Source organism: Saccopteryx bilineata, chromosome 2 (genome assembly GCF_036850765.1).
Source record: "Saccopteryx bilineata isolate mSacBil1 chromosome 2, mSacBil1_pri_phased_curated, whole genome shotgun sequence".
Classification (NCBI taxonomy): Eukaryota; Metazoa; Chordata; class Mammalia; order Chiroptera; family Emballonuridae; genus Saccopteryx; species Saccopteryx bilineata.
Genome location: NC_089491.1, coordinates 376,494,544 through 376,511,409, shown reverse-complemented (window position 1 = coordinate 376,511,409; position 16,866 = coordinate 376,494,544). Strand labels below are relative to the sequence as shown.

At 38.2% G+C, this 16,866-nt stretch overlaps 1 pseudogene; it reads left to right on the top strand.

Moving 5' to 3' along the window:
- Positions 1 to 9,886: 9,886 nt before the first annotated feature.
- Positions 9,887 to 10,462, top strand: LOC136323622 (AP-3 complex subunit sigma-1-like; annotated as a pseudogene).
- The last annotated feature ends 6,404 nt before the right edge of the window (positions 10,463 to 16,866 follow it).

The window sequence follows — 16,866 nt, the reverse complement described above, 5'->3', positions numbered from 1 at the left end:
AGAAAGGAGAACACGGTAAACAAATATACAAGTAAATTCAATAAGTTTTCCTTCCCCTGTTGAGTTTTCTAAATTACATTTGACGGTTGAAGCAAAAAGTATAACACTGCCTGAAGCGGAATCTAAACGTATATAGAGAAAATATTTAAGACAATGTACTAAAAATGGGAAGGGTAAAGGGACCTAAAGGGAGGTGAGGTGTCTATATTTTATTTCAATTGGAAAATGACAATACTAGTAGACTGTAACAAGATATACATGATATATAATGTAATAACTAAAATGACTACTAAAATAAACTATACAAAGAGATATACTCAAAAACACTATAAATAAATGAAAACAAAATTCTAAAATATGTTCAAGTAACCTAAAGAAGAAGATGACAGAAACAGAGAAATGAAGAACAGAAAACAACCCTGAAATAAAAAATGAAATGACAGGCTTAATTCATAACACATCAGTAATTACATTAAATGTCAATGGTATAAATCTACCAATTAAAACACAGAGACTGGCAGCACGGATGAAAAAATATGACCCAACTATATGCTGCCTACAAGAAACTCACTTCAGGCCTGACCTGTGGTGGCGCAGTGGATAAAGCGTCGACCTGGAAATGCTGAGGTTGCCGGTTCGAAACCCTGGGCTTGCCTGGTCAAGGTACATATGAGAGTTGATGCTTCCAGCTCCTCCCCCCTGTCTCTCTCTTCTCTCTCTCTCCCCCTCTCTCTCTCCTCTCTAAAATGAATAAAATAAAAAAAAATAAAAAAAGAAACTCACTTCAGATGTAACACTATAGGCAGATTGAAAGTAAAAGGATGAAAAAAGTTATATCAAGAAAACAGAAATAGCTGTATTACTATCATATAAAGTAGATGTCAAAGAAAATCACCAGAAACAGAGATAATGAAAGAGTTCATCTATAAAGATAACATAACAATCCTAAATGTGTATGCACCAAAATACAGAGCTACAAAATATGTGAATTAAAAAATGATATAACTGAAAGAAGAAATAAACAAATCCACAATCATATCGGAGACTTTAACATCTCTCTCAACAATTTATAGAACAACTAGACAGAAAATTGGCAACTATACAGAAAATCAGCAAGTATTATTTTTAAATTTTTTAAAATTTTTTTAAAATTTTATTTATTCATTTTTTAGAGAGGAGAGAGAAAGGGAGAGAGAAACAGAGAGGGAGAGAGAGAATAGAAGGTGAGGAGGAGCTGGAAGCATCAACTCCCATATGTGCCTTGACCAGGCAAGCCCAGGGTTTCGAACCAGCGACCTCAGCATTTCCAGGTCGACGCTTTATCCACTGCGCCACCACAGGTCAGGCAGCAAGTATTATTTTTAATAATACCATTAACCAACATTATCTAATTGACATTTATAGAACTCTTCACTGCCATCAGCAGGTTACACATTCTTTTCAAGTGCCCACAAAACATACAGCAAGATAGACCACATCCTGGATTATAAAACAAACTCAACAATTTTAAAAGAATTGAAATCGTATAGCATGTGTTCTCCAACCATGGTGGAATCAAACTAAAAATTACTAACAGAGAGATAACAGAAAAATCTCCAAACACTTAGAAACTAAACAAAACATGTCTAAATAATCCATATGTCAAAGAGGAAGTCTCCGAGGAAATTTTTAAAATACATTGAACTAAAAAAAAATACATTGAACTAAACAAAATTTATGGGATGAAGCAGTTCTGAGAGACAGACTTATATAAAAGAAGAAATGGTCTAAATGATCTAACAACACCAATGAAAAGACAGAGATTAGCAGGAGGTGAATAAATATGATCCACCTATATGCTGACTACAAGAGACTCATATTAGATATAAGAACATGAAGAGGTGGAGGTGAAAGGATGGAAAAGATATCCCACGAAAGTAGTAACCTAAAACACACACACACACACACACACAGACACAGACACACACACACACACACACACGAGCTGTGGTGGCTACATTATTGTCAGACAAAATAGATTTAAAAATTTAAAAAGATTACAAGAGACAAAGAAGGACATATATATTGATAAAAGTTTCTATAACAATTACAAATATATATGCACTTAACAACAGAGCCCCCAAAATATATAAAGTAAGAATTGATGGAGAATAGATTAGTGGGTAACTTCTCAGGGGCTAGGGAAGGGGTAGGGTCTGGAAGGAAATGAGTGTGGCTATTAAAGAGCATCATGAAAGATCCTTGTGGTGATGAAAAGGTTCTATATTTTGACTGTATCAAGGTTGATATCCAGGTTGTGATACTGTACTGTTACCATTGGAAGAACTAGGTAAAGGGTACAGGGAATCTCTCCATATTATTTCTTGCAATTGCATGTAAATCTACAATTATCTCAAGTAAAATTTAAGTTTTATGTAAAAATGTATTATTGGTATAGTAATAGACAAATAGATGAATACAGTTATGTGCTGCTTAATGATGGGGATACGTTCTGAAAGCTGCATTGTTAAGTGATTTTGTTTATGAGAACATCATGGAGTGCACTTACACAAACCTAGATGTTATAGCCTACTACACATCTAGATTATATAGTACAGCCTATTGCTCTGTAGGGGAGGAAAAATAATTTTCCCTTTATCCTTCTGGGTTCTTATAGACATATTTTAAGGTGACAAATTCTGTTCCCCTATAGCTCTTAGACTAAAAACATATATGACATATTACTGTACTGAAAACTGTAGGCAATTTTGTAACAGAATGGTAAGTATTTCTGTAATGTGTTGCACTACAACATTATGATAACTATGACATCATTATGGCTATGATGTTATAACGACACATCTCTAAAAGATAGGAATTTTTTAGCTTCATTATAATCTCATGGGATACCATCATATAAGAGGTCCATTGTTGACCAAAACATTATTATGTGACACAAAACTGCAAAAGGAAGAAAATATCTAGAAAGACACCATATATACCTTGGAATTTGATATATGATAATAATGGCATGGCAAATAAGTGGGAAACTAATGGACTAGTCAGATGGCACTATAGTAATAACTATCTATTCATCTCTTATGCACATATTTCTTTTGATGAGGGAGATGCATTGATTAGATCAGGTTAAGCTGCTATACCAAAGAGTCCTCAAAGTATAGTAGCTCAAAGAAAAAAAATGGGCCCTGGCCAGTTGGCTCAGCGGTAGAGCGTTGGCCTGGCGTTCGGGGCACCCGGGTTTGATTCCCGGCCAGGGCACATAGGAGAAGCGCCCATTTGCTTCTCCACCCCCCCTCCTTCCTCTCTGTCTCTCTCTTCCCCTCCGCAGCCAAGGCTTCATTGGAGCAAAGATGGCCCGGGCGCTGGGGATGGCTCCTTGGCTTCTGCCCCAGGCGCTAGAGTGGCTCTGGTCTCGGCAGAGCGACGCCCCAGAGGGGCAGAGCATCACCCCCTGGTGGGCAGAGCGTCGCCCCTGGTGGGCGTGCTGGGTGGATCCCGGTCGGGCGCATGCGGGAGTCTGTCTGACTGTCTCTCCCCATTTCCAGCTTCAGAAAAATACAAAAAAAAAAAAAAAAAAAAAAAAAAAAAGAAAAAAAATGTATTTCTCTTCCTTAGAGACATCTGGATTTAGGGTGAGTAGTTAGCCCACAAGTAGAAGCTATGTAGTATACAGGTGTCTCATCTTTAAAGATATGATACCAGTTCCTGCCTGAAATTCATTTACAGTCCTTTAGTTAGTCAAAAAATTCTAGCTGAACAACCAGACTGTGCATTCTAATGGGACTCCGTAGACATATGGCAGGGGTATTTTTCTATATTAAAAGCTGTTTCAAAGGAGTAACAACTAAATGCAAGGTGTGGACTTTAGGAGCCCTGCAAACACATCAGTTGTGAAAGACATTTGGGGCACAGTTAGGTTGATATGAATAGAAACTTAACATGGGAATATATTTGAATTATTATTGATTTTGTTAGGAATGATCATGACACTATGGTTACGGAAGAAAGTGTCCTTATTTTTAAGAAATGCAGACTTGAAATATTTGGAGATGAAATATTATGATGTTCCTAATTTACTTTAAAATATGTCTGAAAAAATAGATGAAAAAATATGGTGTAATGTTAATCACTGTTAAATCTGAAGTCTTTTTGTATGTTTGAAAATTTTATAATATAATGTTTGAAAAGAATAAAGTTGCCTGACCTGTGGTGGCGCTGTGGATAAAGTGTTGACCTGGAATGCTGACGTCACCGGTTCAAAACCCTGGGATTACCTGGTCAAGGCACATATGGGAGTTGATGCTTCCTGCTCCTCCCCTCTTCTCTCTCTCTCTCTCTCCTCCTTCTCTCCTCTCTTTAAAAAAATGAATAAATAAAAAAAAATAAAGAAAAGAATAAAGTTGTCACTATATATAGCAGCTAAGAAAACTCTCTGGCCCTGGCGATGTTCAAGGAACCACTTTGGAGAGTGCCTTCTGGTCCCTGACAACCTGCTCGCAGCCCCACAGGCTGGATTCTCATCTAGGTGAGTCTTCTCAGTGTTCTCCTTTAAAAGGTAACCCGCTGTTAGTAGAAGGTCCCATCACCATCCAAATGTATGCTCACTTTTTTTTTGGTACTTTACCCAAGTGAGAAATGGGGGGGGGGGACAGAGAGACAGGCTCCCGTATGCACCCGACCAGGATCCACACAGCATGCCCATCAGGGGGCGATGCTCAGCCCATCTGGGGCATTGCTCTGCTGCAACTGGAGCCATTTTAGCGCCTGAGGTGGAGGCCATGGAGCCATCCTCAGTGCCCGGGCCAACTTTGCTCCCATGAAACCTTGGCTGTGGGAGGGAAAGAGAGACAGAGAGAGAGAAAGGAGAGAAAGAAGGGAGGAGAAGCAGATGGGTGCTTTTCCTGTGTGCCCTGGCCGGGAATCAAATCCGAGACTTCCACATGTTGGGCCGACGCTCTACCACTGAGCCAGCCAGCCAGGGCCCTCACCTCTTTTTAACAGACCTATAGTCCGAGGTTTTTCTGGCTAGTGTTGAACATGAAGAACAAGCTGGCTCTGGCTAGGACCCTCTGCTTCAGACTATGGTTGTGGTCCTGGGCATCTAACTAGAAGCTTAGATTGCTTTCTCATCTTTAACTTCATAATCAAGAACTAGCTAAGCTTCTTGAGCTTCAGCTACTCATACAGAACCTGCACTTAATACTTCAGCAAGACCTAGGAATGTAGGGTCAACCTTCTGATGGATCAGAAAAGAATTTCCACAGGGGTAAAACAAGGATGTGGTCTCAGCTCCCCAACTCTAATCCACTCCAGCACCTTTTCACTTTGTTCTCAATCATCTGATATTACTTTGGGAAGAGCTGGATATAAGTCCTCCCACTATAGGAACAAAGTGTGCAACATCGTCTTCATCCTCTTACTCACAGTGATGTGATTTGCTTGTTATGACTGGGAAGGGTTGTCTTAATGAAGGTTGTCTTAGTAGTCTCAGACTCCCACTCCAAACTAAAGGGAAAATGTTAGCACAGGGTGTGGCTCAGAGGACAAACTGAGAAAGTTGGGTAGGACCTGAAGAGGAACTGGAACTAGGAAGTTCTTTCTCACTCTCACTCTTGCTCTTACTATCACTCACTCTCTCTCTTATATTTTATCACTGTATCTCTTCACACATCTTCTCTCCCTCTCTCCACAAACTACATTCTCTCCATTTTCACATACTCGGATGCCCTGGTACATCACAGTTTATATGACCTGAACTCAAGCAATACCCCAAACTAACTAATGACTTTCAAACCCAATTCCTTCATGTATCAACCCTCTTCCATCAGCTATGATGAGGTGTGAGGTGGGGCAAAGTCACATCATATAAGCACAACTTTCAAGGGATTAATTCCTGGAAAGAAGAAGGTATGGGTAGAGTTTTCATAAATGAGGGGTATGGTCCAAAAACAAAATAGCTATCATTTTGCCCCAAAAGTGCTAGAGTTTATTCATTTAACTGATTTATAACTATAGTAATAAGCCCCCATAGTAAGTTATCTCACTCAATTATAGTGCCATTTCAAGATCCAAAAGAAAAACTCCAAGAAACTATTCAGCATCCTCAATAAAATAAAGTATCTGTTAAGAGAGAACTGAGATACAAAAATAATAGGCCAGGATGAAAGGGAGATAGATAAGACGAAATTGTAAAGAAAACTAAAATTCAATGGCAGAATTTTAACTCCCAATGAGGGCTCTAAAGAGCCACAATTGAACTGAGGTAAAAACAAAATCAGTGTAGTGAAAAACCATTATGATCTGATGTGTTAGGAGATGATTCAATCATGTGTTTATGCCACAATGTCTCTTTGATCCCATAAGGATACTTGTTGTACAAGGATAGGCGGTTGTGTTTTCTCAGATGTTTTCTGGAGCAATTCCTGTGCCCGTTTGGCCTACATGGAGGAACCTCTGGTAATCTAGATATAAGTAACTTACAGGATGGGTTCTGCTGAGTCTGAGACAAAATTAAACTGGTGTTTAAGTTAGTTTCACATCTTGACCTCAACAGTTATTTTTATGCCCAGCTATTTATAACTCTTGCCATTATTAACTCTTATAAAACAACATATCAAGACATAGCTGTAACCACAGAAAATCACAAAGGCATTCATGTAAATCATAAGTACAGATACTGAACCTTCTAGATCACTGTTTCCTTAGAAATTAGTCTTCGTCATTCCTAAATTAATATCCCAGTGCTAAGATAAATGTGGAAATCCCCTCCAGAGTACAGAATATAAGTTTTCAAAGATGAAAATAAAATAACAGGAAAAGAAACAGAGGTAGTGATCAAGTCACAGAGTTATGTATGCCCCTGAAAAATTAATACAAACTGGGTGAGAGGTGATCTAAAACAAAATTAAATAAAACTCACATAAATGGGGGGAAAGCCAGCTGATGAAGGTTAAAACTATCTACAAGGTTCCACTCAAAATTAATGAAGAGTATTGAGCCTGACCAGGCAGTGGCGCAGTGGATAGAGCGTCAGCCTGGGACACAGAGGACCCAGGTTCAAAACCCTAAGGTCACTGGCTTTAGCACAGGCTCATCTGACTTGAGGCATGGCACTAAAAATTGGTGGAATGGCTAAAAATTTGACATCAGAGGTATCAAGATGCCATGGCTACTTTCCACCTTGAGTAGCCAAGCAACCATCTCACCACCAACACCACGTAAAAGGACGTCTCTGCAGAAAATGAGAACAGGCATGGGACTTGCAGTGTTAAGAGGGGTGAGACAAAAAAAAGAGGGGTGAGACAAGGCTGAAAGCAGAAAGTTTAAATGAAAGTTTATAAAAGAAAAAATAGACACCCAATTTCTTTAGAATGCAGTCAGACAGGAAGGAATTTCTAAGTCTTAGGAAAACTCAATAATAACTCAGTAGAAAAGAGCTCTATAGATGAACAAATGAGCTCCAAGTGATACGGTAGTAAATGTTTAACAGCCAGAAATCTGGGAGAAAGTGTGCTATTATTTGTGGCATTTGTTGATTTCCATAGCATAAATACTCCCATGGACAATTTCAAGCTACCATCATGATGCTACCGAATGCAGAGTTGGGAAATATGTGCACATTCAGCTTCTGTAAGTTGGTGTGAGGCAGCTCCAGCACACCATTGCATTTCTTCATCTGATCATCCTTTCATATCATCCTGAAGAGAAGTTCAGGGTTAACCCGTCCCCCCGCACACACATAAGATCTCTCATGTAGCCTTATAGGGCCATCTTCTTCTCCTTCTCCTTCCTCTTCCCCTTCCCCTTCCCTTTCTTCTTCTCCTTCTCCTCCTTCTTCTTTTTAGTAGCATGCCTTGTTCTTATATATGAACAACATTTTCATATATCAAGTTGTTTTAAAATATGAACAAATATCCAAGAGTCACCAATTTGAGCAAAGCCTCCAATATGAAATAAAAAATAAAAAATAAATGAACATTAAAAAAAATCTTTGAAAAAAACTGATACTATAAGAAGAAAAAGAAGAACTTCCCCTTCCAATTAATATATTTAGAAATATAAGAAGATATTTCAGCCCTGTCCAGTTGGTTCAGTGGTAGAGTGTTGGCCTGACATGTGAAAGTCCTGGGCTCGGTTCCTGGTCAGAGCACACAGGAGAAGCAATTATCTGCTTCTCTACCCCTCCCCTTCCCTTTCTCTCTCTTCCTCTCCTGCAGTCATGGCTCAAATAGTCTGAGCAAGTTGTCCCCGAGTCCTAAGGATGGTTCTATGGCCTCGTCTCAGGCGCTGAAATAGCTCAGTTGCCAAGCAACAGAGCAGTGGCCCCAGATGTGCAGAGCATCACCCTGTAGGGGCTTACAAAGTGGATCTGGGTTGGGGCACACGCAGGAGTCTGTCTCTCTGCCTCTCTGCCTCCCCACCTCTCACCTTAATAATAATGATAATAATAATAATAATAATAATAATACAGTGGTACCTTGACACATGAGTTTATTTCATTTCATAGCCGAGCTCATGACTCAATTTGCTCATGTGTCAAATAGAATTTCCCCATTTAAATTAATGGGAATGGGAATGCAATTAATCTGTTCCAGCCCCCAAAAACCACATGAATTTTTTGTTTTATATGCTTTTAAATAAGAAAATGTACTTTATAAATAACAAATACACACACACACACACAATAAGAGAGAATGTAAAGAAATAAACTGGTTTATGGAGTGTATTTACCTTCAAGGTCAGGTGAAGATGCTGATGGAGGGGGTGAAGGGCCATAACAATGGCCCTTCCCAAGTAGGAAGATAATTAGCAATTTCACAATTTCACAGACAGCTGCCCAGCGCCATATTTAACAATAAAAGTGAGCAAATTCAGAAAATACAAATTTTACAAACTCATTTGCCCAACAGTCATCATTTTCTTCACTGACTTTTGATATTTTTGCCACACTTTCCTCACTTTCACTTAGAGGACGTTTCAACAAAAACATTTCCATGGAAGTTTGTTTCTTCCTTCCTTTCAGAACATTTGGCAGGCTATCTAGTGGAGGGTGGCGGAAGCCCGTGATTCAAATATTTGCTCGTGAACTAAAGCAAAAAATCCCGCTAGTGACTGCTCGTCTCTCAAATTGCTTGTGATTTAAAGTGCTCATGTGTCAAGGTACTACTATAATGAAGATATTTTATCCACAGAACAAGTATAAAGGGCTATAAAAACATTGGGAGAATAAGATAGAGTTCTTAGAATTAAAAACAAGATTGGAAAAAATTTAAAATCAATAACGAAATCAGAAGATAAACATTATAAACTCTTTAAAATCACAATAAAAAATTATTAAAGTTGGAAAATAAAATGACAGTATCAATCTAGGATATCTATTGTATGACTAAAAGGAGTTGAGAGGGAAACAAAAGAAAGGATAAAAGAGAAAGTTTCTAAGAATGAAGGACAGAGTCTCTGAATTGATATATCTCATTAAGTGTCCTAGAATAATAAATGGAGGGAAAAAAACCAAAGTCTTTGGACCAAAGCATATAATCTAAAATATTCAAAATACTGGAGGTAAAGAGAGGATCCAAAACCATCCACAAAGGATCATGAATCAAACTGGTATCATCAGACTTCTTAAAAGCAATACTGAAAACTAAGAGACAAGGGAGAAATGTCTTGAAAATTCCAAGAGAAAATTATGTGTAACCTAGACTTCTATACCCAGTGAAGCTATCACTCAAATGTACATGTAAAACCAAGACATTTTCAGACATATTTAAAACTCAGGCACAGGTGTGGGAGGTGGGGAAGGAGCACTGGCAAGATCCTCAGGCAAGGATCACACTCCTATCCCTGCCCTGTCCTCTAGCAAGCACCAGGTCTGCTGGGCTCAGCCATGATCAAGGCAATCCTCATCTTTAATGACCACTGGAAGCTGTGGCTCTCTAAGGTCTACCAGCCTTACAGTGAAGACACACAACAACAAATCATCAGGGAGACATTCTATTTAGTATCTAACAGAGATGAAAACGTTTTTAATTTCCTAGAAGGAAGGTTATTAATCAGAGGATCTGAAAACAAACTGATTTATAGACATCACGTTATATTTTGTCTTCTGTGTGGATTCTTCAGAAAGTGAACATGGCATTTTAGGTCTAATTCAAGTGTTTGTAGAAACATTAGACAAGTGTTTTGAAAATGTCTGTGAACTGGTTGTAATTTTCCATGTACACAAGGTTCACAATATTCTTGTAGAAATGGTGATGGAGAAATGGCATTGGAGACCAACATGAATGAAATTGTTACAAAAACTGATGCACAAAATAAACTAGAGACATCTGAGGCTGGCTTAGCAGGAGCTCCAGCCTGAGCTGTAACAACTGGAAAGAATATGAAACTTCCTGAGATTCCAAGGAATATTAATATTGGTGACATCAGTATAAAAGTGCCAAATCTTCCCTATTTTAAATAAAAACATTTTAAAGGCCACTACCTCTTGACTAGGCAGTGGCACAGTGGATAGAGTGTAGACCTGGGACACTGAGGACCCAGGTTCGAAACCCTGAGCTCACCAGTTTGAGCGTGGGGTTACTGGCTTGAGCATGGGATCACTGACATAACCTCATTGTCACTGGCTTGAGCCCAAAGGTCACTGGCTTGAGCAAGGGATCACTGGCTCAGCTGGAGTCTACTGGTCAAGGCACATATGAGAAAGCAATCAATGAACAACGAAAGTGCTGCAATAATAAAGTTGATGCTTCTCATCTTTCCCTTCCTGTCTGTCTGTCCCTGTCTGTCCCTCTCTCCTCTCTCAGTCTCTCTCTCTTTCTCTTAAAAAAAAAAAGCCAATCCCAGGTAAAATCTAGGGGAAAAGTCATCCAAGTTTACCATGTAGTTGTTTACCAAAAATAGATGAGAATCTTAACTTTTGCCTTTGGTTTTAAGTCAAGGTACTATATAGAAGTTATATAAAATCAGTATGGCAGTTCAATGTCATTTTTCTTGCTTAGTGATTCTGAAGAAATTGAGTATTTCCAGTATAATTTTTTTTTCTTTTCTAAACTGCATTCCTGTGCTCATCTAAGGCATGCCACTATGTATTGACTACAACAATATTTCTAAAAGTGTTTGAAACATTTCTTTAAATTATGTACAATTCAAAATGTTGATGTTTTGTATGGATTGCAAATGCAATACTCCTTAATTCTTTCTGTTATTTGTTACAATTGTATTTTTTTAAAGAACCAAATATTAAGAATTATATGATTCCATACATAGGTGGGACATAAAAATGAGACTCAGGGACATGGACAAGAGTGTGGTGGTTACAGGGGTGGGGAGGAGATAGAGAGAGTGGGGGGAGGGGAGGGACACAAAGAAAACCAGATAGAAGGTGACAGAAGACAATTTGACTTTGGGTGATGGGTATGTAACATAATCAAATGTCAAAATAATCTGGAGATGTTTTCTCTGAATCTATGTACCCTGATTGATCAATGTCACCCCATTAAAATTAATTTTAAAAAAAGAACCAAATATGTATTGTGTGAGAAGAGTATGACCTTTTTCTCTTAGTTTAAATAAACACCAAGGCAACTGGATTTCTAAAGCACTCTTCTGTTTGCCTGATATCTACTTTAGCAATAACTTTTTTATGACCCTCTAATTCAACAAAGTAAATAAAAGTATATTTTATCACTGTTATTAAAAAAAACCCAGAAGTCCCTGGCCGGTTGGCTCAGTGGTAGAGCGTCGGCCTGGCGTGCAGAAGTCCCAGGTTCGATTCCCGGCCAGGGCTCACAGGAGAAGCGCCCATCTGCTTCTCCACCCCTCCCCCTCTCCTTCCTCTCTGTCTCTCTCTTCCCCTCCCGCAGCCGAGGCTCCATTGGAGCAAAGATAGCCCAGGCGCTAGGGATGGCTCCTTGGCCTCTGCCCCAGGCGCTAGAGTGGCTCTGGTTGCGGCAGAGCGATGCCCCTGAGGGGCAGAGCGTCACCCCCTGGTGGGCAGAGCATCGCCCCCTGGTGGCTAGAGCGTCGCCCCCTGGTGGGTAGAGCGTCGCCCCCTGGTGGCTAGAGCGTCGCCCCCTGGTGGGCGTGCCGGGGTGGATCCCGGTCGGGCGCATGCGGGAGTCTGTCTGACTGTCTCGCCCTGTTTCCAGCTTCGGAAAAATACAAAAAAACCCCAGAAGTTTTACCTCTTGTGCACCAGAAAACAACTTTAAGAAAACAGGGGGAGGGGGGAAGATGTCCTTTAACAAAGCAAGAAAATAAACAAAGAAAGAAAAAGACATGTGAACCAGGAAACGAGAGCCAACACAAGAGAAACATGAAGACAGTGCCCAGGCTGATGGCGAGGAAAAGATCCCAGGGCAATGGCTGGGCAGCACATGCCCTTCCTTCCACCCAGAGGTTTCCCCTCTCCCTGTATATGGGTTGGTCTTGACCAATAGACTGTAGTGGGAGTGATGCTGTTCCAGTTCCAGGCCTACTCCTTAGAGGCTTGGAAACTTATGTCTCACTCATTTGGAGCCCTGAGTGAAGAAAGTAACTACACTGCTGGAGAGAAAAATCAAGCCATAATTTGGTGTCACACATCTGTTGAAACAAAGGCATCATCAGTGGTAGAAAGTTTCCCCAAGTTAAGTCATACAGGACTTTCATGGGTTAAAAGTCAAATATGATCTTACAATAAAGACCACGAACCGTGTAAGAAGGCAAACCCATGCTGAGTGAAAATCAGAAGAAGCAACATATTTAGATAATGCCCTTACCACTACTCTCCCCAAAGACAAAATATGCTAGCAATGTCAAATGCAAAACATAGAATGACTTCGTATAGAATGTTTACAGGGACTAAAAAATGCAATTATAAGGAAAAACATAGAACAGGAAACCATCAGGATAGTACAAACTAGAAAAATGCACTTATAAAAATGCAAAGCAAAATATTGAAATAAATCTAAATGGAAATATGTAAAATATTTCTGAAAAGTGTTTGTAAACTGTGAAAAAAATCTCAATGGGTGAGATAATCAGCATATTAGATACAGTTAAAAGTAGAATTAAACTAAAATATATATCCCAAGAATTTATCCAGAGTGCAGCAAAGAGAAACAAGGGGAAAAAATACAATAAAAAGTTGTGAGACATGAAATATAATAGAATCGAAAACATCTGGCATCCATCTGATTGGAGTCCCAGAGGGTAAAATTAGAGAGAATAGAAAGAAGCAATATTTAAAGAAATAATGAAGGAGAATTTTCAGAACTGATGAAAACCACAACTATACAGACTCAGGAAGCACAACATAACACAAATATGATCAGAAAAAAAATAAATTCATATCTTGTCATTATAGTGAATCTGTTGGGCCTCAAATATAAATAGAAGATCTAGAAAGCAGAAAGAAAAAGATAGATGCCTGACCTGTGGTGGCGCAGTGGATAAAGCGTCGACCTGGAAATGCTGAGGTTGCTGGTTCGAAACCCTGGGCTTGCCTGGTCAGGGCACATGTGGGAGTTGATGCTTCCAGCTCCTCCCCCTTCTCTCTCTCTCTCTCTCCCTCTCCTCTCTAAAATGAATAAAAATAAAAAAAAGAAAAAAAAAAAGAAAAAAAAAGAAAAAGATAGATGATGTATAAAAGAATGATAATGCCTGACCTGTGGTGGCGCAGTGGATAAAGCGTCGACCTGGAAATGCTGAGGTCGCTGGTTCGAAACCCTGGGCTTGCCTGGTCAAGGCACATATGGGAGTTGATATTTCCAGCTCCTTCCCCCCTTCTCTCTCTCTCTTTCTCTCTGTCTCTCCCTCTCCTCTCTAAAATGAATAAATAAAAAAATAAATTTATAAAAAAAATAAAAGAATGATAATTAGAATAACAGCAGATTGCACAAACAATAATGGAAGCCAGAAGACAGTGGAACAACTTTCATAAAATGTTAACAAAAAATCACTGTGCACTGAAAATTGTGTGCTCAGCAAAACTGTCATTCAATAATGAGAGGAAATACAATTATATTTATATCTTTATAAAAAAAAACAAGCACATGAAGGATTTACAAAGACACTTTGAAAGAACTCATAAAGGATTTAGTTCAAGAACTAGGAAAGTGGTCCCAGGCAAAGATAGAAATGCAAAAATTAAGAGAGCCTGACCTGTGGTGGCGCAGTGGATAAAGCGTTGACCTGGAATGCTGAGGTCACTGGTTCAAATCCCTGGGCTTGCCTGGTAAAGGCACATATAAGAAGCAACTACAAGCTGCTTCCGGTCCTCCTTCCTTGTCTCTCTCTTCTTCTCTCTAAAGAATAAAAATAAAATGAAAAATGAAAAAAGAACAAAAAGAATGGTAACATAAAAATAAAGTCCAACAAATACTGTCTCAGTAAAGTAATGCAGGTGTCTAATCTGTGAGGATGAAAATAAGACAGAACTGAAACATTCAAAATCGGTAAATTGGGATGGAAAACAATAGTGTCAGCAGGGAAGTGATCAGAAATAAAGTGATCTAAAATTGTTTACTGTCCAGAAGGGAAGCAAAATATCATTCAAGTTTGTTAGATAAAATGTGCATATGAAAATGTATAGAGTAACTACTAAAATAATAGAAATAAATTATAGGAATGCCAAACCAGCATAAAGCAAAAAGAGAAATAAATAAGGGGTGGGAATCATCCCCCAAAAAGCAAGAAACTAACATTTGAAGTTCTGGACAGCACAATAAGATAAGAAAAAAATTAGAAGCATAATGATTAGAAAGGAGGAAATAAAACTGTCATTATTTAAAATAATCTGATTAGCCACAGAGAAAATATAATTTTATAGCAAACCACTGTAAAATAATAAGAGAGTATAGCAAGATGGCTGGATCTTATGATCAGCATGCAAAAATCAATTGTAATTCTATATACCAGTGACAAACAATTAGGAAACATATTTTTTTTTACAGATTTTTTAATAAGTGAGCAATTGTATGTCTCTTTTTATTTTATTCGTTTTTGTTTTTTTTTTAGAGAAGAGAGACAGAGAGAGAGAGAGAAGGGGGTAAGAGCCAGAAGCATCAACTCCCATATGTGCCTTGACCAGGCAAGCCCAGGGTTTTGAACCAGCGACCTCAGCATTCCAGGTCGACGCTTGATCCACTGCACCACCACAGGTCAGGCAGAAAACATATTTTTAAGAGATACCTTTATAGAGAAAAAAAAACCTAGGGATAAATATAATAAAAGATGTACAAGATCTCTCTATATATATAAATTGTAAAACATTACTGAAGGACCTTAAGGGTGACCTAAATAAATGAAAAATATTCCCTGTTCATGCATAATATAAGATATATAGAGACATACATACTTTTTATAAAGTTCAAAACAACTAGAACTAAATAATGCAATAATGAGATATATAAAGTGTTAATACAATTTTTAAAGCATGAAAAAACACAAAAATCAAGATACTGGTTATCTACAAAGGTGAGAGATGGGACAGAGTAATATACAACTAGCTATGACATTAATTAGTGTTTAAGTTTTTGAGTTGTATAATGGGTTAATCAATGATCATTATTACAAATAGTATAAGAGTCTTAAAATGTGTTTTAATATTCTTAGTTTGCTGCTTGACAAAGACATAACTACAACAAAATAAAACCAAGACATTATCAACTGAATATGAAAAACTTTATCAGGTGAATTCAAATAAAAACAAAGTACAAATTAGAATATAAATGCCAAACCATACACTATTTTAGGCAAAATGCATTACAGAAACTAAAGACTATGTATGTATATATATTGTAGTCATATATAATATATACATATATATTCAGTAATATATGTATCAGTAAAAGGTATATTTAATAGAGAAGAAACAATAGTAATGAACCTTTATGACAGCATCAAAGCATATGCAGCCAGGTTTCTGGAAAAAAGTGATGAGGTGTGACTCTATCACAACTCCCTTACCTCACTGGATGATGAAATGAACAAAACCACTTTAAAAACAGTGGGGGAGAAGAGTATTGTAATTACTAACAACAGTTTCCCAAGAAAAGAAATCAGCCCAACCTAATACCGTTAACTCCAGAGAGCGACAGCCAAAAGGGTGGGGTAGGGAGGAGGAGTAAGCTGCACTCACAGAGTACAATTCCGGGAAACTCCTAGCATCATTTACAAAATTCTGAGCTTTCAAATCCGAGAAAATGGAACCAAACATGTCTCCTTATCTTCTTCTTCTGACGAGGCGGTGATGAAGATGGTCTCCGGGTAGAGACCAGTAAAGGAAGAGACGTGAACTGGGACAGAAGCAAAGTTTTCCAGGCTCCAAACAGAATTGTGACAACACTTCCAAGCCCATAAGGACGTTCCTCCATTAGAATGGGGGCACCCTAAATTAGGCTGAGGCAGACAAAATAACTCCAACCTGTTCATGTTTCCCATAAGATCCTTTCTTAACTTTACAGTGCTCTCTTCTGGGGGAATATTTCTTATCATGAAGAAAAATGGATCTTGAGTTCAGCAATTCCTTTCATTCATTTGAAAGTTTGGGGTTTTTTTGTTGTTTTTGTTGTTGTCGCTATATATTCTGTTAACTAATATTCAGTAATGTTGAGTGTTGACTAAGAAAAAGCATTTTCAGTATGAATCCAATTTTATAAAAGTATTTCTGTCTTTCTATCTAACCCATCTAATGTTAGTATTGATATTATGTATTGATGGGTGATAAGATTTGAGATAAATAGATAAATTATTGCTGTTTTTATACCTTTCTGCATTGCTTAAATTCTTTAAAAGAAATATGTATCAAACACAATTCATCTGTGCAGAGAGAGAGAGAGAGAGAGAGAAACAGAGCTAGAGAATGAAAGTTAGTAACAACGT